The 27,728-nt window shown below is 38.4% G+C and overlaps 1 protein-coding gene and 1 long non-coding RNA gene across 4 annotated transcripts in view; one reads left to right on the top strand and one right to left on the bottom strand.

Moving 5' to 3' along the window:
• LOC309611877 overlaps positions 1-19,577 on the bottom strand; it is a 28,988-nt gene extending 9,411 nt beyond the window's left edge. The window contains exons 1-2 of one of the 3 annotated variants that reach the window (XR_014234804.1): positions 19,352-19,577; positions 17,267-17,549 (exon numbers count right to left, since the gene is read on the bottom strand). This is a non-coding gene — a long non-coding RNA (uncharacterized lncRNA). Of the gene's footprint in view, positions 1-17,266; positions 19,145-19,351 lie in introns of those variants that run through there. The other 2 variants (XR_014234806.1, XR_014234805.1) reach the window with 2 other exon arrangements.
• Positions 272-27,728, top strand: part of RASGRP3 (RAS guanyl releasing protein 3) — a 119,014-nt gene continuing 91,557 nt past the window's right edge. Inside the window, exon 1 of the mRNA XM_082356757.1 lies at positions 272-10,324. The gene's annotated coding sequence lies outside the window, so the exon portion shown is untranslated. The remainder of the gene's footprint in view (positions 10,325-27,728) is intronic.

The following is a 27,728-nucleotide window of genomic DNA, read 5'->3' as shown; positions in this document are numbered from 1 at the left end:
AACTGTGCCTCTGCACCAGGAGAGCATCTCCCCGTTACACAGCACTTGACCCAGGTCCTTGCCCAGTAGGTAGTTATTGTCAGAAGTTGAGGTGTAGATAGGGAAATTGATATTTAGATGGTTTAAAGCAGGGGTCCTCAACCTCCCATCCGCAGCCTGTTAGGGACCGGGCCGCACATCAGGAGGTGAGTGGCGGGCAGGCAAGTGAAGCTTCATCTGCTGCTCTCCATCACTCCCCATCGCTCGCATCACTGCCTGAACCATCCCCTCCCTTCCCCCCCCCCCCGCCCGGCTGTGGAAAAACTGTCTTCCACAAAACCGGTCCCTGGTGCCAGAAAGGGTGGGAACCACTGGTTTAAAGGTCATCCAGATGGTAAACGGCAGTAGAATTTGAAGTTGGGTGTGTCTGGCTTCAAAGTGTAGGCCCTTTCTACTTTTTCCATGCTTTCTTTCCTAGATCATGGCTTGGATGAGCTTCAGAGCCACCCCACAATACACAGCAGAAGTGTCTAGTTCTCCAGATTGATTAGTTTAATGCCTTGGAGGACAACTTCATATAAGTTCTTGACTTCCCTCAGGCCATCTCCCCAACCCTGTTGGATGATCCTGGCCTATTCAAAGCATTAACCATGGCCCTTCATAACTTCTGATGGCTCTGTATTTCGAATGGTGCCTTTTGACACTTAATTCTAATGACATCTGTGCCCAGAAAGCAGAGACCCACAATGCCCCATGGCCTGCCTCAACCACTCCAGTCCTAGTAAACTATCACCGTGGGTTTTATCACAGATCTGCCCATCTCCCAAGTCCGCAGCGAATTTTGGAGGTGGTAAATATCCTTTATAATCCCCAGTCTTCATCCTCTGACCTCCTTCTCATCTACTTTCATCATAGTCATTTGTTCACCAAAGATGTAGGAAGATTATCTGATATGACAGTGGCTTACAGCTCTAATCTGGCTTCAGAGAGCACACCTCCCTGGCCTCCAACACCCACAGCCAGAAGGCCAAATTATATCAACTCATTTCTGGAAAATGCCTCTGCTTCTGCATCCATCTGTCTTTGCTTTGCTCCTTCCTTCTGCTTTATGATCTCATTTCTTAAATCCAACCCCCAATTCTGGTGTTTAGACTCAACTCTCCTTGCTCTCTTTTTCTCAGACCTGACACTTTGTCATTGGATAGTGTTTTAAAAATGGCTCCTTCATCTTAGAAACAGAAAGTAACATGGTGGTTACCAAGGGCTTGGAGGAGGGTGGAAAGGGGGAGTTGATGTTTTAAGGGTATAGAGTTTCAGTTTTGCAAGATAAAAAAGTTCTGGAGATCTGTTTCACAACAATGTGAATATACTTAACACTTCTGAACTGTACACTTAAAATTTGTTAAGATTGTAAATTTTATGTTAGGTGCTTTTTATCACAATAAAAAAAATGCAGAAAAAAAAATTTTTTTAGCACCTAGAAGAAAACAAATGGTCCCTCCATCCTGATTTTTTCTGAGAGACACAAATTAAATTTGCAACAAATTCGAACTTGTTTTAAGGGAAGTTTATGCTATAACATGTATTCCAATATGGAACCTTGATGTTGGCTATGGCTGTAGTCAGAATTCATGCAGTAATTACATAACCTGATCCTTTGGATCACTCTCTTGTATTAGTTAAAAATATATGTTTTGACCCCTGGATCATGGGTTCTCAAACTTCAGTATATAATAACAATCACAGGCTTATTATATATGCATATTCCAAGGCTTACCCTATGCCTACAGAATTAGAAATCCTCTTGAGTCTGAGGCCCCAAAATCTGCATGTTAAATAAACTCTATGTTATGTTGAAACAGGCTGTCATTGAACCACAGTTTGAGAAATTCTGCTTTAGAAGGTATGCTGCTTTTAAGGCAAAGACCAAATATTTAATTTTATTTTTTCTTCTCTGGGCTCAATCTCAGAGATTTGTACTTAGTAAGGACTTCCATGTGGTTGAAAAAATACAGTTAAAAAAAAAAAAAGCATTTTGCTGGACTTGTCCAAATAAAATACAATCTGTAGCATGTGGTTTATTTTAGAATTAATTGTGCATTAATATGTATTTGAGCAAGCCATATAATAAGGAGCTATAATGGTGATGCTATCTCCAAAAATGTGGCTTTAGTGTTTAGTGTTTTGAAATCCAGACTCTGAGAGCCTCTGATCTCATATAGCTCTAAAAATGTCATTTCCTTTTTCAACTTTTTAATCCCTCTTCAGCCTCTAGATGGAAATGAAGCATTCTTAGTTTCAACCTGACTTGCAACTTTCAATGTGTTCTCAAGGAAGTATTGGAGAACATTTGTAACGTTCATTTCATCGTGTAGTCTGTCCACACAAGAATAACTGTGAATATACTTTTAAATACCATATACTTTAGAATTTAATTTTTTGTCTGAAGAAAAAAAAGTGTCATTTATCTAGTGAGCAAAGCAATTTGGAGTTGCCTCATCCAGATTAAATTCATAATTTTATTTTAATAGTCATTTACATTTATGATATCAGGAGGATGTGCAATGACAGTCTTTTTACTTAGAAATTAATAAGACAATTTGTTCTTCATGTTCTGAAGGATTTTTGCCCATTAGATGGATGTTTAGATAAATGTCTGTGAAGGCTCTATCTAACCCTGAGAATCTGTGAATTTATACTGCCAAAGTAATTTTTGATACACTCAATATTACTTGGATGTAACGTGAAATGTAATTTGTTCCCCACAGAGAACATAGTTTTAGCCCAAAATTTGCCTGTACAAAGTGAATTGCCTAATAGTTTTATCTTCATGTATTTTTAGAATGATGTCATACTTTAGAAATATAAACATTCAAGTGGAAAATCAAACATTGGATCAGATAGTAACACCCCAACTGATTTGTCTTTTAACTTTTCTAAGGGATTAAGCTTTTATATATGCTCTTCCCCACCCCCACCCCCGTTTTAAGGTTTCAACAGTAACACAATGGTCACCAAATGCATTGTATGAATACAACCAGGATTTGTGACATTCCAAAATGTCTTGAAAGGCTTGAAGGGGCAGGTCCAAAGTCACAGAAGCTTAGAACTGAAAGGACCTCAGAGTTGGAGCAGAAGAACATTTAGGTTACTGAGTTGCTCAAGAGTGTATAATGGTGGAGAGATGACCTGCTTCTCTGTTGAGGCAGTGCACTTCCCACTGCTTTGAAGGAGGAAAAATTAAGAAGTTGTTTTGTCTGTTCTGCCTGTGGATAACACTGTCCTCACTATTCTTTAGAAATCCACTTGGTATTATGTCTACTTGTTTCTTCTTTCTAGGTTGGTTACCCACTGTGGTAGACAAACTCTAGGGTGGCCACCATGATCCCCTGCCTCCTGGGATTCACACACTTTTATCCCCTTCCCCCCGAGTATAGGCAGGACCTATGACTTCCTGCTCACTAATAAAATGCAGCAAAGGTGATGCAATATACATGGTTATGTGTATATGATGACCTTACACATGACTATAAACCAGCTTGATAGGAGACTCTCCTATAGCCTGCCTGGCCAGACATGACGTAGCTGGGTCCACTGATTCAGAGTCTTACAAGGATGCAATCAAGTTCTCAGCTGGGGCTTTGGTCTCATCTGAGGCTTGACTCGGGAAGGAGCTGTTTCCAGCTCATGTGGTTGTTGGCAGCGTCCAGTCCTTGCATGCTGCTGGATTGAAACCCTCAGTTTCTTGCTGACTGTTGGAGGGAGGCTGCTTCAGTACCTTGCCACGTGGTGCTCTCCAGAGGCAGCTCACAACATGACAGCTCGCTTCTTCAGAGCCAGCAAGGGACAGTCTTTGGGTCACATTGGCTACAACCAGAAGACTCAGTTATTTTATTTTATCTTTTTAATTTTTATTTTTTTTAACATCTTTATTGGAGTATAATTGCTTTACAATGGTGTGTTAGTTTCTGCTTTATAACAAAGTGAATCGGCTATACATATACATATATCCCCATATCTCCTCCCTCTTGCATCTCCCTCCCACCTCTCTAGGTGGTCACAAAGCACTGAGCTGATCTTCCTGTGCTATGCAACTGCCTCCCACTAGCTATCTATTTTATATTTGGTAGTATATATAAGTCCATGTCACTCTCTCACTTTGTCCCACCTTACCCTTCCACCTCCCTGTGCCCTCAAGTCCATTCCCTATGTCTGCTTCTTTATTCCTGTCCTGCTCCTGGGTTCTTCAGGACCTTTTTTTTTTTTTTAGATTCCATATATATGTGTTAGCATATGGTATTTGTTTTTCTCTTTCTGACTTACTTCACTCTGTATGACAGACTCTAGGTCCATCCACCTCACTACAAATAACTCAATTTTGTTTCTTTTTATGGCTGAGTGATATTCCATTGTATATATGTGCCACATCTTCTTTATCCATTCATCTGTCGATGGACACTTAGGTTGCTTCCATGTCCTGGCTATTGTGAATAGAGCTGCAATGAACATTGTGGTACATGACTCTTTTTGAATTATGGTTTTCTCAGGGTATATGCCCAGTAGTGGGATTGCTGGGTCGTATGGTAGTTCTATTTTTAGTTTTTTAAGGAGCCTCCATACTGTTCTCCATAGTAGCTGTATCAATTTACATTCTCACCAACAGTGCAAGAGGGTTCCCTTTTCTTCACACCCTCTCCAGCATTTATTGTCTGTAGATTTTTTGATGATGGCCATTCTGACTGGTGTGAGGTGATACCTCATTATAGTTTTGATTTGCATTTCTCTAATGATTAGTGATGTTGAGCATCCTTTCATGTGTTTGTTGGCAATCTGTATATCTTCTTTGGAGAAATGTCTATTTAGGTCTTCTGCCCATTTTTGGATTAGGTTGTTTGTTTTTTTGATATTGAGCTGCATGAGCTGCTTGTAAATTTTGGAGATTAATCCTTTGTCCATTGATGTGTTTGAAAATATTTTCTCCCATTGTCTTTTCGTCTTGTTTATGGTTTCCTTTGCTGTGCAAAAGCTTTTAAGTTTCATTAGGTCTCATTTGTTTATTTTTGTTTTTATTTCCATTTCTCTAGGATGTGTGTCAAAAAGGATCTTGCTGTGATTTATGTCATAGAGTGGTCTGCCTATGTTTTCCTCTAACAGTTTTATAGTGTCTGGCCTTACATTTAGGTCTTTAATCCAGACTCAGTTATTTTAACCTGCTGCATCTAATTGGTGTGAATTTGCACCCCGCAATTTATGTTAGGATTCTAGAGCTTGTGATTGCGTTCACCTTGACAACATCAATATAAACTCAGTTTATACTTTTTTCATTAATTGTATAGTCATATGTTTCAGGGGATTATGGAGTATATTGACTCTATTATGAATTCAAACTAATCTATTGTATAAGCAAGGAACCTGTATGAACTATTAAATCAGCAACCAACCTACCACTTGGCCTTCACTAGACTAGAGTGTCTGCCAAAGCAATAAATTTTACCTTAGATAGGTAAATCAATTTCACTGCCATGTTCTCTCCCCTAATTCCTTCCCTTCTTCTTTCCAAATGTTGCACAAAAATGTAATATTTGGGCACCAATGCTCTTGAAGCCCATGGCAATCTCCCTCTGTCTTCAGAAGTGTGCCATGCACTGTCCCTACAATGATCTGTTTTCTTTTCTGCATATTTTCCTCCCAGTGATGGTTTTGCTTCTTCTTGCCTCCATCAGTGATTAGCTCCACACACCACCTTATGGTTGAGTCCAAAGGTTTTTCCCCAAAAGAACACACAACTGATAGAAACAATAAAATGAAAGTGTCCATGTTTTAAAATTAATAGAAAAACTTTTACTACAACACCAATTAGAATTTCCTTTAGTTATTATGACATCAGATTTTAGTCTTGACAAAACTGATAAGCTCTAGACATTCATAACTGGAGAGTTTCAAGATCATTTTTTTAAAATCATCATTACATGGAAACTAGTGCTGTTTTATTTTAGGTGCATGGCAAACTGACAGAATACCAATCCAGTCCAAAGCCAAACCCAGTGAGGGCAGTCTAATTTAGATTTCTCCACTGAATTTTAACCAAGGCTGGGTTTCTGCTGAGAGATACTGTGAACTGTTTCATTTGTGCCAGGATTACTATAATTTTGCAAGGTAACTTTAACATTATTAGGCTAAGTAAAAAATAAACTACTGATGAACACAATTTATGGAAATTAATGGAAAAGGTTCATCTTTATCCCACTAAGTCTTCTAATTCCTTCAAAGTGTTGTTAACTTTTATATTTTATTTTTATAACGTAGAACTCCTTCCTGACTTTCAACCAGCTTTTCAATGTTCCTGCTAAAATTTAGAGACCCATCCTTTACTTGTCCTTTTGATTACTCATTCCAGCAGCTCTGATTTATTTTTATTAGTATGATACAACAATTCAAGTCAAAGGAACACAGTTCCCCACAATTTGGTAACACTTAGAACTTCTGCACTTTGTGAACGAAGATAGGCTTTTTTAAAAAAATACCTGCAAGGCATACGGGCTCAGATACATGCAGTGCTTTCAGGTCATCTGAGAAATAATATGCAGACTTCTTTCACATTTTCCTTGAGGACTTTTGCTTGGGTTTCCTTTATATTGTATATATTGAAATTCTTTGTAGATGACTGCAATAAAAAAATGTATTTTCCTCCACTTGCAAAACCAAAGCAGTTGAAGAAATTTGCACATTACGTTTCCTTGCGAGGCCTTTGGCTTTTTCCCCTAATGCCTTTTAAGAGAGTCTATCGTTAATTTTAGATTAAGGGTACAGAGCCTTTCTGTTTCCATAAATGTTTTAATGCTTCATTCCTAGAGATGGGCTTTATGGGGAGCTCTATGAAGCTGTTCTTTTTGAGAAGTAAAATATTTCCCCACAAAAAGAGAAGGAAAGTTTCCAGAGAACAATGAAAGCCTGGTAATTGTACTCGGAGTTTCTTAGAAGAGTTCATTCTTCTCACATGGGAGGATGGTTTGCTCCCAGAAACTTATTACCCCGTTGCCAGTCATTTTTCTGCCAAAGTCAACTCATGTACCCTTTAGCCACTTCAGTACACTGCAGCTGTTATATCCTGACCACCGTGGACTTCCTTCTTCCTTTCTGCTATTACAACGAGGTCATTCATTCCTTTCTCTCTCTCTCTCTCTTTTTTTTAAAAGAAATCTTTTCCTCCCCATCTGTGCCTGGGATGCAGATACTGTTGCTTTTCCCTCACCAGCTGGGGCTGCGCTCATTGTTCAACCTATTGTTTCTCAAAGATAGGGCTTTGCATTAAGGCTACGAATAGACAAAAAACGGCTGGCTCAGAAAACCGTCATCAAATTACTAAACAAAAATAGGGAATGGAATATTTTGTCTGCATTTAGAGACTTTTCTTTTAATTTCTTCATATTTTCTTTGTTTTGTTTTATTTCAGGTAACAACGATTTTCAAACATCCACATTAGTAAACTCTGCTTTGAATTCATCCATTTTAATTATGATTAACCCCAGATGAGAGAGTGCTTTTGCCTCTCCCTTAAATACCATCAGCTTGCTCTTTCCACTGCTTTTGCCTTGCTTTAGATAGCTTCTTCCAAAGTAACTGGGAAATTAGTATGTCTTTTTAACCTTTATGTGTAAGAACTCTTCTAGCCTTCTAAATAGGAGTCAACTGGCATTAGGTGTTTAAAGTTATCCTTATTTTTCCATAAAATTAAATCACTTGTCTCAAGCCCTTTTATTTTCATTCATTTTTAACTTATTTTAATTGAGGTATAATTGACATATAACATGATATTAGTTTCAGGTGTACTACCTAATGGTTTGATATTTGTGTATATTGCGAAATGATCACCACCATAAGTCTAGTTAACATCTCCACCATTCATAGTTACAGAAAACTTTCTTTCTCGTGATGAGAACTTTTAAGATTTCCTCTCTTAGTAACTTTCAAATATGCAGTATGGTATTATTAACCCTTGTCACCCAGCTGTACTCTCAAATTCTTTTTAGAGGGTGGGATACTAATAAACAAACAAACAAAATAATTCTATAGGCTGGTGCTTCTCATACTTTCGTAAGCATGAGAACCATCTGGAGTTAAAATACAGATGGCTGGGCCCTGCCCTGGAGACTCTGATCAAAGGGCTACTGACGCCGTGGATCTGCGGACAGCGCTCTCAGTACTCAGCCCTCCCCCGCCAAGGGGTTCCTGGGTATTCCAGTGTTGTTGCTTAAAGTGTTACCCAATGTAAACCAATGAAAAGAAAAGCTTGTTGAGACGGTAAGTGTATAATGATTGACAGATAGATGATGGATAATAAATAGATAATAGAATCCTCTGAATCCTATGTTATTATTTATTACTTAAGTAATAACAGTTTTAAAAATTCTACCTTTTAATAAGTTTTTAAAGCATGGCATACACAGTATAAAAGTTAAAAGAGCACAAAATATGTATATCAGAGGGCTTCCCTGGTGGCGCCGTGGTTGAGAATCTGCCCGCCAATGCGGGGGACACGGGTTCGAGCCCTGGTCTGGGAAGATCCCACATGCCGCGGAGCAACTAGGCCCGTGAGCCACAACTACTGAGCCTGCGCGTCTGGAGCCTGTGCTCCGCCGCAACAAGAGAGGCCGCGATAGTGAGAGGCCCGCACGCCGCGATGAAGAGTGGCCCCCGCTCGCCGCAACTGGAGAAAGCCCTCGCATAGAAACGAAGACACAAAACAGCCAAAAATAAATACATAAATAAATAAATTTTTTAAAAAATGTATATCAGAAACTAAACTGTTCCCCCTTTCTAGATCTCCACTCCCGCTTTGCAGAATCAAGCTTGTTTAAGTATCTTGTTAGAGTATGTGCACTTAACATTTTGAAAGAGGTTGAGAATTGCCCTCTGTCAAATAGTCTATGCCAGTTTACACTCCCATCTACTATTATACGGATGCTTATTTCTCCACACTTCAATGGTAGCAGACAATATCCAAAATTTTCATCTGCCATTCTGACACGTGAAAACTGACGTCTAATTTTTATTTTACTTTGTGTTGCATATAATTATGAGAGAAGTTAAACAACTTTGAGTAGCAAGACTGTGGACAATGTATTAATTTAGTGCAAATAGCTAACTGGCTTAAAATTCGACGTCATACTTTCATCCAAGCAAAAGTATCTGCTTTTCTTGTTCACCTGATATTTTCCTTTTGTTGACTCTTGCGTCAAAAAGTACTGCTTCGGGCTTCCCTGGTGGCGCAGTGGTTGAGAATCTGCCTGCCAATGCAGGGAACACGGGTTCGGGCCCTGGTCTGGGAAGATCCCACATGCCGCGGAGCAACTAAGCCCGTGAGCCACAAATACTGAGCCTGCGCGTCTGGAGCCTGTGCTCCGCAACAAGAGAGGCCGCGACAGTGAGAGGCCCGCGCACCGCGATGAAGAGTGGCCCCCGCTCGCCGCCACTAGAGAAAGCCCTCGCACAGAAACGAAGACCCAACACAGGCATAAATAAATAAATAAATAAATAAATTTATTAAAAAAAAAAAAAAAAGTACTGCTTCACCTCCTTTTCAATGAAAAGAAACAACTACGGTAACCCCTCTTGTCTGCCCCTTTCCTCAGTTCCCCCGGAAAATTTGATTTATTTGGCAATCCTTTGAAAAATGAAGACTTAGATGTAGATTTTTTTATGGTCTATAGAAAATAATACCTCTCTAAACCCAAGCTTTGCTTATGAGAAATGACAGCTTATAGCCAAACTGAGGTTATAGGAAATCAAAGAAAATATTGACTATGGTGCACACACCAAAGCTGAATTTTCCTTAACTTGTTTATTGGTGTTCACTTGAAAGAAACACACACACACACACACACACACACACACACACACACACACACACACCCCCCTAAGACTGCTTTTTGAAATCAAATGTATTTCCTGCCTTCTTCTTTCCTCCGGACTCTTACGACCAGCCTATTTATAGCCCAGGAAAGGAAAAAGCTCCGCTGGAGGCAGGAAAACTAAGTTCAGAAAGAATAGGAGGAAGTGTGCCTGCCATTTAGCCAAACAACCTTTAATTCAGAGAGCTCAAAGCTTAGCAGCTTCACTGTCGTCGTCAGGCGTAAACAGCTTGCAAATTCGAATTTTTTACTCTCCCCATTTTTGAACTGGATTTGGGCAATGGAGGTGAATGCAGCATTTTAGAAGAGAGAACAGGAATCTCTAGGTGTTTAGATACGTGGAAGAGAAACTTGTTAGGGGTTGGTGAAGCAGAAGGAAAGAGAGGATTCAACAGAGGGATGAGCTTGAAATGATTCCACACCTGCGAGTTAAGGTAAGTATCCTTTTCAAGACCGTCTATTGTTGTGTCTACGTGCATATTATGCACTGTGAATATTAGCCCCAGACGGTGTGTATAATTTGAGGGTGGACACTCATGAAGAGCTCATAAGCTTTGCTTATATCTCTGAAAACATGTGGAAATCAGCCTCACTTGTGACATCTTCGGTTTTTAACAATAATGTTTTTAAAGTAGTTGTTTCCTTAAGATAGCTTTATCGCCACTAAGTTTTCTTTGGTTTCATTATCACCAGGGGATTAAACAGTATACATAATTTCATTGAAGATCATTTTTGAAAAATAATTTCTTGATATTTGTCTGTTTTTCTGCCCTTTTCAAAGTGCTGATGAGTGATCCATATACCATTTTGGGGGAATCAATACTGGTTTAGAATACATTTAATAGAGAGGCCCTCAAGCAAAAGTGGTCTATTTTAGAAAAGTTATTTTAACTAAAATTAAATTTTGTATAAAATTATGTGAAGATTAAATTTTTTTTAATACAGAGCTTCTCCTGAACATTCATTTTCAGACCAAGAAAAACCCTCTAGGAGCACAAAAAACAGCACTTAACAGCTCCAGTGATAGAAACTGTTCACAATAATTATTTACATTTAAGTTATTATTTCAAAACATTCATTCAACATATATTTTCTGAGTGACCTGAAAAAATGTCCCTGGGTTTGGAAGTGGAAAGGTCGAAAGGGAATGGATTAAATCCAAGAGCAGTTGATGCTGCCCACGAAAACTTGGAAAGCTCCTAGGGACATTCCAACTTCTTTTAACATTCTTTGCCATCAAACAAGTACTTTTGTTTAGATGATGCACCATATTTGCATTCACCGCTGATAATATCCACATTTGTGTCCTGGAGAAACTTGATTAATGTTACCATGATGTCAAACAAAGGAATACGGTTCTGGTGGTTTATTGAAAAGGAAGAGCCAAAGGAAATGTGTTGCTGTTATTTTGGCTTATCCCAGTTTGAGACTGGTATGTTTAGAATCTGTCTTAAGAAGATAGCAAAGCTGGAAGCCAGAGAAGCTGAGCCAGCCAGATTGCAACTAGTGCAGGAGGCCAAGGCTCAGTTCTGTCTCAATGTGGATCGCATTGGCTGTTCTCTTTCATGGAAGAATTTAAGGGTTATTTTCTTCTGATTAGAAAATTATAATTCATTCCATGGAAACAGCAAAGTATAATATTCTTGAGTAGAAAGAGCAATATTTCTTAGTTAAAATTAAGTTGTAAAAAATAGAGTAAAATAAAATTAATCTGGACAAATATGATGGGTCTGAAGAAACAAATAAAACAAACTCTTAGCCCTTGTTTCCAGGACATTCCAGTGCTGCAAAGTCCTGAATCCATTTTATTATTTCCACAAAGAAAAGTCTGAGGTAACCTAATTAATTGCTACTCCACGTGGGTCTAGCAATAGGGACATTGCTTACAGTGATCCTGATTTCTGTTCATGTTGAACCTTTCCTCTTATAATTTCAAAAGAACATTCTCACTTGACACATTCATATGTTTACATGATGAGAATAAAAATGTTTTAAACACCACTGAAGGTTTAAATAATAGATAAAATAATGAGTTATGTGTTTAATTCTAAGAATATGTATTTTTTCACTTTTAAAAGTCTTGTTGTTGGTCATTGGTTTCTGGTTGCCCATAGATGCTTATAAATGTATCCATGAAATGCCAGTTATTTAAAATAGATTTCTTGGGAATGGCTTAATAGTTTCATAGCTTTCTTGATGTATTCTCAAGCTCCTGAGAATATGGTACATTATTAGAGTTAGCTAATTCTGAAAAAAAAATTGCCAATTTTTTTAGCTTCTCTATTAATTAAATAGTCATTTATTTCTTCATTTCCTGCGTAACTCCTATAATCACTATGTGTTTACAGGTTGCAGAGTACAGCCACCCCGACTCTCACATAGAAATATAAGTGTAATCAGATTACTCTTCAGATAGAGTGGAGTTTTAAGAAATTTAGTCACCAAATGTAATCCACAACTTGTAGGATGTACTGAAGGGGGGTGTAGGGAGAAGCGTGCCAAGGCCAGGCAGCCATACCCACCTGGCCTGATGCTATGGAAGGAGGGGGAGTTGCAAATTGATTTTCGTGGGTCTCTGAGCACCTTAAATCCAGATTAGCGGCCTCTGGATGTTCTCTTTCTCCTGTGCTCTCATCCCCTCACATCCTATATTACAGGTCAGCACAGCACCACACCACCAAAGCATATTTGTTAAGTTCTCCTACTTATAATACATTCTCTACCTTTGATAAACTCAACATTTACTTGGAGAGTGGGAATTATACAGAACACAAGGCATCCTATATATGGAACCAAATGAATGATGTAGATAATAAGAACAGATAAGGAAGGCCTGATCCAGGCAGGCTTCATGGAGGGATGAGGTTGAGCTGAGCCTTGAAGGGCAGAGGGAGATCTGATGGGTATGGCAAGAGATAAGAGCATCCAAGACAAGAACGGAGCTGTGTGCGTGGGAAGAGATAGGAATGTATTGATACTTGGGTTGCTGGATGAAATACAGGATTCCCACTGAAATATGAATTGCAGATAAACAACATATACTTTTTCTAATAAGAGTATGTCCTATTTCACTGGTGTGTATGAGGCGTATTGCATGAGACATACTTATACAAAATATATTTGTTGTTTATCTGATGCACGTTTAACTGAGTATCCTGTGTTTTTTATTTCCTACTGGCAACCCTACCAGGGAACTCTGTGTCAACCAGCTTGATAGGAGCGGGGGCAATGCCCATACGGAACAAGAGGAAAGCACCTGGAGGAGGTTGAAGTCAGACTGCAGTGGGACAATAATGCCAGACTAAGGAATTTAGAATCTAATTTGAAGACACTGGGGAGTCACTGAGGATTTTGAGAAGGGAAATGACATCAATAAGATCTGCCCATTCAAGGCAGGACCTGCTGGGGCAAAGAGCAGGTCACCAAGGTCTGGGTGCTGGTGACAACAGAGAGAAAGAAACCAACCAGATTGGAGACACATTAGAGGACAAATCCCACATGTTTTGCAAACTAACTGGATATGGTTTTAGGAGGAGAAGAAGTGTTAGACAGAGGATATTATGTTTTACTTAGAGTCCATTCAAAGAAATAGCCAAAGAGACAGAAGCAGGTCAGGGAGTTAGTGGGGGAAGCAAGGATTTTATTTTCAGACATATTAAATTTGAGTTGATGATGGGATCATCACGTAGAAACAGTAAGTGGACAACTGGAAATGGGAAACAGCTTAGGAGAAAGGTGAGGGCTGGAAATAATAACAACAGCCAACAATGATGGAGAATTTTCTATATGCCAAGCTTTTTAATATACATTCTCTTATTTAGTGCTCAAAACCACCTATGGGCAGGTTCCATTGCTAGCCACATTGTATAAATGAGAAAACTAAGGCTCAGAGAGGTTAAGTGACTTGTCCTTGATTACCTAGAGACAGAAAATGGAAGCCAGGTGTGCATGAGCTCAAAGCCATGTACCCACTCATTCCCGTGGAGTATGTATCTGCTGTGGACTCACTTTCTCCATCTGCAAAGATCTAAAGGCACAATTGTTCATGCTGTAACCCAATTTTTAACCAGACGCCTGGTCTTTGCTCCTCACTGCGGTAGCCCTCAGAATTCTGCACCTTTTGGTTAATCTCTCTGAGGAAACGGGAATAGTTTGTACACAGAGATTTTCTTATTGATTTTACTTATTTGTATATTTATTACCTAAATTGTTTTTCCCTTCAGTGCCTCATTTTTAGATTTCTCCTCGGTTATCTTATGAAATAAAGATTATACCATACCGAAGAGGAAACAGGACCAAGAAGGGTGTTAAACACCTCTCCCTGTCCTTGGCTGCCCTCTAGTGGCAGAACCAGGTAACAATGCTCAGCCCAGGTCAGGGACAGCGCAGGCAGCCACTAGAAGCAAGCTCTTTAGGAAACTAAGAGGTCACAGAATCACTGCAGAATCATCTGTGGGCTCCTAAAAGGTTTGGAGGCTAGTTGTGCTAACAGATTCTGGAAAAGGACTTCGTGGAATTACTTAGACTTTTACAGCTGGTTGGCCCAAAGGGCATTTCGGATAGACCCGTTTTAGATTTATCTTAAACTTTGTAATCATTGAAAGTATTTCACTTGTTTATCCTGTTAGGAAGGTACATATATCAAGCTTGGTTATTAAATTTTTAATGCACATCTGTGCCTTGATTGTTAAGAAAATTTCCTAGACATTTTATTCTAAATATTTATTTCAAAATACACAATATTTTTTCTACTAAAACGTAAATAGTCTGGGGCTTCCCTGGTGGTGCAGTGGTTGAGAATCTGCCTGCCAATGCAGGGGACACGGGTTCGATCCCTGGTCCGGGAAGATCCCACATGCCGCGGAGCAACTAAGCCTGTGTGCCACAACTACTGAGCCTGGGCTCTAGAGCCCGTTTGCCACAACTGTTGAGCCCGCGTGCTGCAACTACTGAAGCCTGCGCACCTAGAGTCCATGCTCCGCAACGAGAAGCCACCACAATGAGAAGCCCGCGCATCGCAAAAAAGAGTAGCCCCCGCTCACCGCAACTAGAGAAAGCCCACGCGCAGCAACGAAGACCCAACACAGCCAAAAATAAATAAATAAAATAAATAAATTAAAAAAAAAATATATATATATACATAAAAAAGTAAATAGTCTATCTTTTAGGAATATATCCTAAGGAAATATTCATAGATTGAGGCAAAATTGTATGTAAAAGAAAGTTTATCTATTTGAAACAGACAAATTTTGGACAAATATACAAAATAAGGAAATTGTCAAATAATATTCCACAATATGGAATTACAAATAGCCATTAAATTACATTAAAATATGTAATGGCATTGGAAACTCTTTGTAGTAATGTTAGGTGAAAAAGAGAAGACAAAAAATTATATACATGGTGTGATCCCATTTTCTTAAAAATTATAAATGTATATATGAAAAAGAGTTAAGAACTAAAAATTCCTACACCAAAATGTTAACAATAAGAACCTCTGGTCAGTGAGGTAAAGGTGATTTTTATTTTCTACTTTGTCTCTGGGATAGCATGTACTACTTTTATTTTTTATTTTATTTTATTTTTTAAATTTTTATTGGAGTATAGTTGCTTTACAATGTTGTGTTAGTTTCTGTTGTACTGCAAAGTGAATCAGTTATACATATACATATATCCCCTCTTTTTTAGATTTCCTTTCCATTTAGGTCATCACAGAGCATCGAGTAGATTTCCCTGTGCTATACAGTAGGTTCACATTAGTTATCTATTTTATACATAGTAGTGCATATATGTCAATCCCAGTCTCCCAATTCATCCCACTCCCCACCCCCTTGGTATCCATAAGTTTGTTCTCTACAACTGTGTCTCTATTTCTGCTTTGCCAATAAGTTTATCTGTACCATTTTTCTAGATTCCACATATAAGCAATATTATACAATATTTGTTTTTCTCTTTTTGACTTACGTCACTCTGTATGACAGTCTCTAGGTCTATCCATGTACTTTTATAATCAGGTACAAAAACCAGTATGTTTTGAAAAAGTGGAAAACTAAGTCCCAGTGCTCTAGTTTCTTGCTGTCATGGCTGACAATTAGGTTTGTGCTAATTCAGCCCCACTTAGGCTTCTTTGCCCAGTAAAGCACTGTATCCTGTTTGTGACAGCATAATTCATTGTAATGGAAAAGATTATGATGCACTAGTCTGGTCTATGACTTCACTGTATTCATGGGCAACAGGAAACAAAGACAGACACTTGTTTTTTTCATAATTGTTTTAGCAATAATTGACAATTGGAGGAAATGAATGGCAGAAAACAATTATGGGCAGACAAGATGGTCAGCAAATCAGACTGGGAAACGCATTGGAGCCTGTCTTAGTTCTATTAGTGCAACAATTTCAGAACATTACAAAGATATTATTGTTTTGTTTTGTTTTCAATCTACTCCTGAAATCACTATTGTTTTTACCAGCAGTTACACAACTCTTTGCTGGCAGTAGTGACCCCCAATGTGTTTTTAATTCAGTAATCTGGTAATCCCACATCAGTGATTTGGGACTGAATTTTTATGTATGTTAATATTCAGTGTCAGTGTGAACTTCTCCATGTGCACGACATGTCCAGTTATAATGCTGCTATAATAATAACTAGCCCCCTGTTGCCCGTACACAGAATCTTAGAAGTTTTATTTTCCATTAAATTTTAAAAAATCAAATTCACGTTTCTATTTTCTGTGAAAAGATCCCTTGTCTTCATTTTAACAGCAATGGTGGGGAAAACCAACAACAAAAAGTCAAAACAAGTGAATTCATGATTCACTCTCCTGTTTCCGTGCTATGAAATGAGTACAGTTAACAACGACTGAGATGAAAATGAAGGATGTGTTATCAACTGGGAAAGAGCTAAGTAAGGCAGGTACTATGTGCACTTCAGTGACATTTATCAGTATCTCAACCAGTGGCTTGTGTCCTTAGACATGACTTAACTGTCCTGATGGGTATCATTAAAATGCTTTGGTTGGAAAAACTAAACATGTAGGGGCTGCTTTAATCTTTACTCCTGGTCATATTCTCCTCTGATTAGCCTGATTTGGAGTAAAATTCTGCAGCGGCTCTGACTTCCAATCTGAAAGACTAATTACTGGTCATGCAATTTATTGTGGAGGCCTCTAGACCAAGCACTGTCCACTAGAAATATAAAGTGAGCCACAAATGTGAGCCACATATGTCATTTTATATTTTCTAGTGGCCACATTAAGGAAGTAAAGAGACAGGTAAAAATTAGTTTTAAGAATCTCGTTTGTTGAACCCAATATATCCAAAACATTATTCATTTCGACATGCAATCAATATAAAAGATTGTTAATGAGATATCTTACCTTCTTCTTTGGTACCAAGTCTTTGAAATCCAGGGTGTATTTTATGCCTGCTACATACCTCGGTTCAGACGGGCCTCATTTCATGTGCTCAGTGGCTTGAGGTGCCTAGTGGCTACTGGAGTGGGCAGTGCAAACCTCAACAGCAGAGCTGCAGTGCTACGTGGTTACATGAATGGCATGTGGAGTTTGGGCTGTGAGATTCTGCTGTCTGTTCAGGACTCACAGTCTTCTTTCTGATGTACTCAGCAGGCCACTCTTACATGTATCAAATAAAACTGAATCACTGAAAGGCAAGCAAAGGATTGGCAGTTTGTAAGTTTTGGCCTCTTAGAACAGTCCAGCTGTTCGTTGGATCAATTGGAATGCTGCAAGTAACGATGGATTCTTCAGTTGAGAATAAGGGTAATAGAGGTTTTAAAAAACTCTCAATTTTTTAAATCTGGGTTATATGATTATAAGAAACTTTATTTTATCATGATGTTTCCAAGTGAATTTAGACATGGGAACAGATATTACACAGCCTAAAATGAACTTCTAGAAAGCATTATAGATGTTGTGCTCTTAATAATGCATAAAACTTAGTACAAAGAAAGAAATCTTTAGCAATTCACACACACACACACACACACACACACACACACACACACTTCTACCATTGTGACCATTTCTGATGTCTTTTCTGCAGTCTGCATTGTCTTATTTGAAGGGTAGGAAGTATGCTTCAATAATCTTGTATAACTACTATGCCCTGGGGACTCTCATGCCAGTCAGCTGGAGTGACAAAGATAGTTCTGTGTGCTAAGTATGGAGATACAAAAATAGAACCGATGGAAGTGGATAAAACTAAAAGACACTGTAGGTTCTTAAGGCCCCGCCAATGGCAGAGACTTGGAAACAAGGGCTTCTGAAGTCCTGGCAAGGAGTCACAGCCAACTGAAATGATCATATTTTGGGTTCATTTCTTATTCCATGAAGGTTTGGTTATGGAGCTAGATTTAAAGCAATCAGAAAATTCTAAAATCAAAATAAAAGTTAAAGACATTTAAAATATAAATAATGACCATCCATTGCATGATATACAAATTGGAAGTGTTCCAAAAGCTTGTTTTTAAGAATGTTCTTGGCCCTCTGAATAAACTTTTCATTTCTCCCATAGAAGCAAAGTTGTAGAGTCACTGGTATGTGCACCTAAAATATCATATCTCATATACTTACAATGAAATCATTACAGTGTATTTACAATGTATTCACAACGTATTACATTAGATCTTTATGCTTAAATCATTATAATTTATTATAAATGTGTATTAATTATTAAACTATTCCAATGCATTTACAATGAAATATAACTATTAATGTATCGTTTCTACATTAATACATTATACCATGCACTAATACTATGTTAATAACTACATTACATTTATACGTTAATAATGCATGAATAATTAACCCAAACAGAAAAATAATATATTGAATCAACTTACAATCTCCATCTACCCAAAGCAAAAGCACTGATAGAGAATCTAGGAAGTGCCAGGTGTTCTATCAGATGCCGGGACAAGCATAAAAGATAAATTGTATTTATTTTGTTTGCTAATGTCAGTAGGAAAGCAACTTCACCGGAGAAGAATGAGGAAATAGATGGAATTCTTTTCTCAGGAGACGGCCTTATTATCTGCGTGACTCGTAGGTGGAGAAGGCCTTTTCATTTGTGTCTAATTTTAACCTCTAAACTTTGGATTCTCCTTTTTTTCCCCGTCCTTAGGACCGAGTACCTCTAGCGCTGCTCTTCAGGGTGCAGCCATTATTAGGAGCTTTCTTTTGGTTCCTAAATAGGGCGTGATTTTCCTGAGTCACATTTGGCAGAGAGGTAGAAGAGAAGAAGGTAAGAGAAAGGTTGCAGTGAAAGTGAATGTAGGGACACCTGAGAAAGAGAGTTCTACCAACTTGCTCCGTCCTCCTGCGGGCGTGGGCGGGGGTGGGGAGGCAGAGCTCGGGGGAACCAGGACTTGGATCATTCTCTAAATTTTCCTGTGCAGCTTCCAGAAGGGGAAAAAGGAGGGGAGGGAGGCGTGTGCAACTGACCTTTGCTTGTGGAGTGTGCTTTCCGAGTCAGTCTTTCGTATCTTCGTGAGCTCCATTAGCTGTTGGATCCTGCAGATACTGCTGCTGCTTTTCCTTATCACTAGTAAATGAGGAGCAGGTGGCAAGGTTAGGCACTAACTGGTCTTTAGGCAAAGGTCAAGAAGTCTGGGTTGAGTGGGGCCACTGATTGATTTCACAAATCAGCAAGAGAATTCAGGGACCTGCCGGTGAGTTGCGATTATCCCATTCCTTCCTTACCGTCACTATTGCTTCTATGTTTGCTCCTTTTCCCCTTATTCAAGGACTGACTCCAGCTGATTTCCTTCCCTCAGGGTCCCCCCTCCCCACACATTCAACTCTCCACACGCCTGAGAGCAGATTCGTCCCCTAGTATCCTCTATCCGTAGGGACTGGTTCCAAGACCCTTGCTGGTATGAAAATCCTCAGATGCCCAAGTCCCTTACATAAGATGGCATAGTGTTTGCGTTTAAACTACACATCCTATACTTTAAATCACCATCTCAGATTATGTGTAATACCTAATACTATGGAAGTGCTATGGAAATAGTTGCTAGTGCATGGCAAATTCAAGTTTTGCTTTTTGGAATCTTCCGAAAAAAAATTTTTTGGAACCCACAGATACAGAAGAACTGACCAACTGTAATCTGTCTTGGGGGTTATTGTGACTTCGTTGAATTAACATTTGATAAGTAGAGCCCCAGGTGTAGGATGGTGAGCAAAACAAAAGACCACAAGAGAAATTGAAATGGAGAGGTTTATCCTGGGGGAAGTACTCAGCAGCCCTGGAGGGGGAGGTCAAGGCAGGGACAGGACCTGGGGCACACGCTTATATTAGGGTAGAGTCCGTGGGTGGAATGCTTTGGGGTTCCTGAGCTAAGGCTCAATTCAAACCAAAAGAAGCAGGGTTTTGGTAAGCTCCACGGGGCTCCTAACTAAGGGACACAGGGCTCTTGGAGGTAAGGGAGACTTTGATCACAAGGGTTATTGGGGAAGTCGTATCAGGAAGTTAACTTACCTGTGACTCTTCTGGCTGTTTTCTAGGGCATGCCCTTGTATGAGGGGCGAGTGTCAGTTTAAGGCACCCAGAGGGCCACTTAGCCGAACAAAATGGATGCCGAGGCAGCAATACCATGGAGTAGCTTAGCTAAACACTCGGCAGACAAACTGCTTGGGATCTTAGTCAAGTTGCAATGAATGGAAATACATTCAAAGTAGCTATAGTGGTTATAAGAAAAAAAGTGTATCTCACAGAAGCACAAGAAATGAAGCTGAGACTGGCAGGGGCCTCCCTCCAGAAACCAGCTGATCAGGGGCCTGAGACCTGACTGGAGAACTTGATGGTTCCTTACCTCCACTCCTCCTGGGAGGTTCTGCTTCTCTCTCTCTCTCTCTCTCTGTCTCTCTCTCTCTCTCTCCAGCTTTCCCTGCTTCACCATGCACAGGGAGAAAGAGGATGTCCATCAGCTCCTGTTTGTCCTTTTTGTTCAAGCACTGATAGCTCTAAATTCCAAATTCTCTTGAGAAAGAATCTAATTATCCAGCTGACCTATACTTGCCTCAGGTGTCAATACCTTGTCTAGTCATTTATGCCCTTGGGAGTGGGGGTCACTATACTAATCCTGCTGATGGGGGCAGTTTTCAGCAAAGAGGGGCTTGAGCTGGGACCGCCAAAGCTGTCTCTTATACACCTGGCATTCAGGTGTAATAGGGCATCTTATTTTTTCTGACCTCTCTCTCTCAGGCCCTAACCAATGTGTCTCCTAACTTTCCCTGAAAGTGCCATGTATTTTCTCTCCCTCTAGACTTTCCTGTGCTGATCTGGCCAGCTAGAGTTATGCCACCCCCCTCCTTTCTCTCAATTCAGAGCCTGCATATGCTTCCAGATGCAGCACAGATGTGCTCTCTTTGATAAAACCATTGCTAGTCTTCTGTGACATCACCTCTTCTGAAATACTATAACACACTGTCTAATTGTCTAATATATTTAATCACATGATGTTTGGTGGTATTTCTTTCATTTATTCAGCCATTATTTGCCTATATAGTTAATTTTCCAGGAGTTCCTTCTCTCATCGACCTAATTATGAATTCCTTGAGGTATGTGCCATGTTTTGTGCTTTGAAAAACTCCCTCTGGAGTAGGTCAGTGTTCATAGAAGCATTATTCATGATAGCCAAAGAGTGGAAACAACCCAAGTGTCCATCAACAGATGAATGGATAAACAAATAATGGTATATACATATGATGGAATATTCTTTAGCCATAGAAAGGAATGAAGTTCTGATATATTCTACAACATGGATGTGTCTTGTAAGTGAAATAATCCAGACACGAAAGGAGAAAAATTGTGTAATTCCACTTATGTTAAGTAACTTGAATAGGCAAATCATAGAGACAGAAAGCAAGTTAGATGTTATTGAAGGCTGGGGGCAGGGATGAGTGGAGAATTATTCTTTAATGGTTATAGAATTTCTAATCTGGGTGGTAAAAAACTTTTGGAAATAATGGTAATGGTTGCACAACATTGTGAAATGTAACATCCTTCTGAATTGTAAACTTAAAAACGGTCAAAGTAGTAATTTTTTGTTATATATATCTTACCACAATTTTAAAATAATAATAATGTAATATACCCAAACCAATGAATTGTATGGTATGTGCATTATGTCCCAATAAAGCTATTTTTTTAAAATTCCCCCTGGGAACCAGATACTATGTATAATAAGTGTGTAAGTAATACTTTTATCATTTGTTGTGAGTCATCACGACATTATAATTTGTAATGAGATTCGTTAAGACACAAATTTAAATGTGATAGAGGAGCAGATATGTTTCCTCAGTTATATATACTAGGTATAACATAATTACTCTGTACTTGGTGCTAAGGTAGGTGTTGAGACACATGTCAAGTGCTGCCCAGGTATGATTTGAGATCCTAAATTCTGTCAATCATTTTTATCTTTTGTGGAGTACCTGCTATAAAGTATTAGACGCCAATATACTAATTTTATGTTTGGTGAAAGAATGAATAAAAATATTAACAAGGTATACAGAATTTCTACTCATATATATATATTTTTCCGCCACCAACTTACCATCACTGGGGATTCATTCTTTAGAACTGAGACATTGTTTTCCAAATATCTGCTTTTATGACATAATATATTAAAAGAGAAGTTGATTTGTGAACTAGATTCCTGCTTCTTCATTCTCTGGCCATTAAATAAAGCTTTGTGCTCTTTCTGTCTCAAAAAAAAGACATAATATAATATACTATGTAGGTAAGATGGAACATTGTGCAGCCATGGGACAAATCATGTTTCAGAGGAGTATTTGATGACATTGGAATCTTTGAGAGTATTTATTGACATTGGGAATATTTATGATAAATTAAAAAGGCAGACTGAACATCTATATGCCCATTTTAAATTTTATAAAAGATAGGAAAGATATTTATTAGTTACCTATTTCTGTGTAAGAAGTCATTCCCAAACTAAGTGCCTTTAAAGAATGGGTTGCAATCAGGTGTCAGGTGGGGTTTCAGTCATCTGAAGACTTGGACTGAAGTAGGGACTTGAAGACCTACTTTTGATGCGCATCATGCCCATGGCTGGCAGGTCAGTGTTGGCTGTTGGCTGGGACCCCCAGTTCCTCTCCTCTTGGATTTCTCTGTGGGCTGCTTGAATATCTTCATGACATAGCATCTGACTTCCTTCCGAGTGAGAGATCCTTGACTAAGATGAAAGCTGGAATGCTTTTTATGACCTTGCCTTGGGGGTTACACACCACTGCTGCTCTTGTATTCCAGTAGTCATGCAGGGCCAGCCCTGGGTCAGCCTTTAGTCAGCAAGGACAACACAGGGCATGTGAGGATCACTGGGGACCATTGGCAGGTGACCACAAATATACACTGAAATAAAAATTTTAAGAATGGTATGATTAGACCTGATCTTATTTTTCTTTGTGCTTTTCTATACTTTTCATTTTTTTTATGGTGAACATACATGATTTTTGGAATCACACACAGTTAATTTTTGTGTATGGTGTTAGGGAGTGTTCTAATTTCATTCTTTTACATGGAGCTGTCCAGTTTTCCCAGCACCTCTTATTGAAGATGCTGTCTTTTCTCCATTGTATATTCTTGCCTCCTTTATCAAAGATAAGGTGACCATATGTGCATGGGTTTATCTCTGGGCTTTCTATCCTGTTCCATTGATCTATATTTCTGTTTTTGTGCCAGTACCATATTGTCTTGATCACTGTCACTTTGTAGTATAGTCTGAAATCAGGGAGTCTGATTCCTCCACCTTCATTTTTTTCCCGCAAGATTGCTTTGGCTATTCAGGGTCTTTTGTGTCTCCATACAAATTTTAAGATTTTTTGTTCTAGTTCTGTAAAAAATGCCATTGGTAATTTGGTAAGGATTGCATTGAATCTGTAGATTGCTTTGGGTATCCTTCAATTAGTTTTAAGGCTTCAGAAAAATAGTTAAAAGAAGTTGAGTCAGGGAGCATTATCTGATCCTCTTATCTGTGTATGTAAACACACATACATACACTCATATACACACACTCTTACACTCATACACACGCATATCCTACATCTGTGGAACTGAATGGATTAAAAATGGATCCATATTTTTTGTTTGTTATTTAATGATAGTCTTTGCATTTTAATGGTGAATTCAGACAATCAACACTGTGGTTATTGAGGTATTTTTAATTTTCTATTTACCATTCTTTTTCTCTCCTCTCCTGCTTTCTTTTGGATTTTTCAAGTTTTCTGTATTCCAATTTCTCCCCTCTAGTGTTTTGGGAGTTATGTCATCTATTCCTTTTCTTTTATTAGTTATACTTAAAATTTTAAAATACATATTTGGTTTAGCAAAGCCTAATGTTAATATCTTCATATTAACATCTTCCAAATAACATAAAGAAATCTCCTTCTGAATAACATAAAGATCTTAGAAACCTTTAATTCTGATCTCAGGCTCCCATCTTTTATGTTCTTACAGTTGCAAATTTTAGCTCCACTTTTTATAAACAATTTTGTTGAGGTATAATTGACATATAATAAATGGCATATAATAAAAATATACAATTTGATGTCTTGACATATGTATACATCCATGATATGTATCACCACAATAAACATAGTAATCAACCCCTTAAAAAAAATACTGATTGAGTTCACACATGAACATACCTGATTGCATGTAAACTTGTTTTACTTAAGGAGTTCTGTTGCTTCTAGACAGAAGTAACTATGATAATCACCATTCATCCAAGCCCACTAGGCATTCTGCTAAGTGCTTTACATTAATTATTTCTCATTTATTTATTGTCTTTAATTTTTAATTATAAATGCACTGCGAGTTTATTATAAGTGAATGTACTCAATATCAAAATGAATAGTATAAAAGAGGAAAGACTTGCAATCCTCTTTTTTTTTTCTTCAGACTAGATACATGTTTATTGCTTGTTGTCACTGCAGATATTTTCTATGCATTTGACAACATAAACGATTGTAATAAAAATGGGGCTAGATACATTGTGGGGTTGTTTTTTGGCTTAAAACAATAATCGTTTATGCTTACTGTTTTTTGCAGCTTGCTTTTTTCACTTATTACATCAAAGCCATCTTCCCATCCATCCTTTTCATGGCTGCATGATTTATTCAGCATTGATAATACATTGTGATTATTTTGATCAATCTCCCTTAATTTTAGGTTGTTTCCTTTTTATTGTTGTTATTACAAGTGTTGCATTGAACTTGTCTTACGTATATCCTTGTGCATTTATTGAATATTTCTTATAGGCTAAAAGTCTGAAATGCAACGCAATGCATTATTTCCAAACCATATAGCCACCCTTTGAGTTGGGTATTATCAGTTCCCTTTTGCAGTTGAGGAATCTTACACAGATCTTCCTCTACTTACGAGGGGGTTATGTCCCAATATGTCCATCGTAAGTTGAGAATATCGTAAGTGGAAAATGGATTTAATACACCGAACCTACTGAACATCATCGCTTAGCTTAGCCTACCTTAAATGTACTCAGAACACTTAACATTAGCCTATAGTCAGGCAAAATCATCTAACACAAAGCCTATTTTATGACCAAGTGTTGAGTATCCCATGTAATTGATTGAATACTGTACTGAAAGTGAAAACCAGAATGATTGTAGGGGTTCAGCATGGTCGTTAAGTGTACGGGTTGTTTCCCCTTGTGATTGCGGGGCTGACTGGGAGCTGCAGGTTCCTGCTGCTGCTCCGCATCACTACAGAGTACCGGAGTGCATACTGCTAGCCTGGGAGGAGATCAGAATTCAGAATTCAAAGTACGGTTTCTACTGAATGCATATAGCTTTCACAGCACCGTAAGGTCAAAAATTTGTAAGTCGAACCATGGTAAATCAGGGACCGTCTGTACTTAAAGGGTTAAGTGACTTAGCTAGTGAAAGGATGATGAGGGTATGAGAATCCGATTTCCCAGTTCTCCAATGTGCCAACATCCTCACCACTCACCGCTCAGCCTCTCCTACTACTTTGGAAAATGGTTAAAAAAGAAAAAGTTTATTAATGTTGGAATTGTCAGGAAGATTACTGGGGATTTTCAGCTAATAGTAGTCCTATGGAATTAGAATGCAGGGGACATATTTCAGGCAATTTATAGTTTCACTTGGCCCTGCAGTTGAGGACACTAACATAAGAGTTGAGGGGCTATTTTTAGCAGGTTACTTGCAAGCGTCCCTGGAGGGGTTGTGAAATAGCCTGTCTACCACAGGCTGCTAGGAATTGCTTGCCTAATTTTTTGTTCCGAAGGAAAAGACACAGACCATCTAGGCCAGTAAGTTGGGTCCAAAATCGGACTCATGTTTATTTTACTTAATAAATGTGTTCTTGGATAATATGAGTTGAATTTTGGTTGGTCGAATGCCATTTTTAATGCACCAGGGGTACACATATTTCTTGTAATCCTGCAATGAGTGGCTTTCTAAAACAACGAATGCTTTGGTAATGTGAACAATTTTCCCTTAATTCATGTTGAATATAACTTTTTTTTTTCCTTAAGGCAGGGAACCCTATGCTCAGTCGCCTGTGTCTTAGAGTGTGTTGGCCAGTATAGCCATATTAGTTAATGGTAATGTGGAATATATATGCTGTTAAAATACAGACTAATAAAGTCCAAACTCTCACTCCGAAGTCCCAAAGCAAACGACATGGTGAAAGCATTTAAATTAGAAGAGGTGGTGTGTGATAAACACCCCATGCCAGAAGGAGTGTAGTTGCAGACCTTGGGTGCTCCTATCCTTATGGTTGGATTGTGGGCACCGTTCCTGCCTCACTGAGATGGCATGTGGAAGAGCTGTCTCTTCAGTTACTACGGCCACAGTCCAGAAAATAAGATAGAAACAAGTGAGGGTGCGTGAGACCCTTTTTCACACTAGTACCACTGCATGCTTTGAAAGTATAGTCAAAAATTTCTAGTCCAACCTTAACATTTTTGTTCTTTCTATCAGTTCACATTTGCTCATACATTTTTTAAAATCAATCAGCAGTTGATTCTACAATTGGAATGGCCTTTAGAGTTCATGGAATTTTTGGTGTATGCAGATAATAAGGATTAGCCAGAGAGAAATAGACTCCAGCTTTTAACTTTGGCCAATTTTAGTGAGTTTGGCTTAAGATGCTTTGGTTTTTTTTAAAAAAATATTATTATTCTACATGAAAAGCAGGCAAATATCTTCAGTACAAGTGATTTAGTTAATATGCCTGGTAGGATAGGATTCTGAAAATGAATAATGAATAATCTTGATGCTCTAAGTTGACATTTATCAGTCTTTTAAAGGCCATGACTCTTGCATTGCTTTTAGTTTAGTCTTGGGAAAATAACTGAGAATGCATAGTAAAATGAATAACTTTGCAATCCCAAGAGTCCCAGTTTTGGAGATCTATACTCTGGAAATAAAAGCACCAGAAACTAAGATATATGTGCTAGAATGTTTAGTGCAACACTGTTTATAGGGGCAAAACACTGGGAGCATCTTTAGTGTTCAGCAATAAGGTGAATTAACTATAATATAACTACACTGTGAAGGAGTATGAAACTATTAAAAAGAATAAATTAAATCTGTATTATCAATCTTGGAGCCAATATATATAACCATGATACACTGTTATGGGGGAAAATCAAATTACAGATTAATTTTTTAATGGAAAAATAGAACCCTACGTGTGTATGTATGTATGTATGAGATACATTTCTCACAGGTGTGTGCTATCTCAGTGAGAAAGAGGGGTTCCATAATAATATATTTTCTTTATGTGTATCTCTGTATTGTTTGACTTGCTACA

Source organism: Balaenoptera borealis (assembly GCF_965194805.1).
Source record: "Balaenoptera borealis genome assembly, chromosome: 15".
Lineage (NCBI taxonomy): Eukaryota > Metazoa > Chordata > Mammalia > Artiodactyla > Balaenopteridae > Balaenoptera > Balaenoptera borealis.
This window is presented reverse-complemented; position numbering and strand designations above follow the sequence as displayed.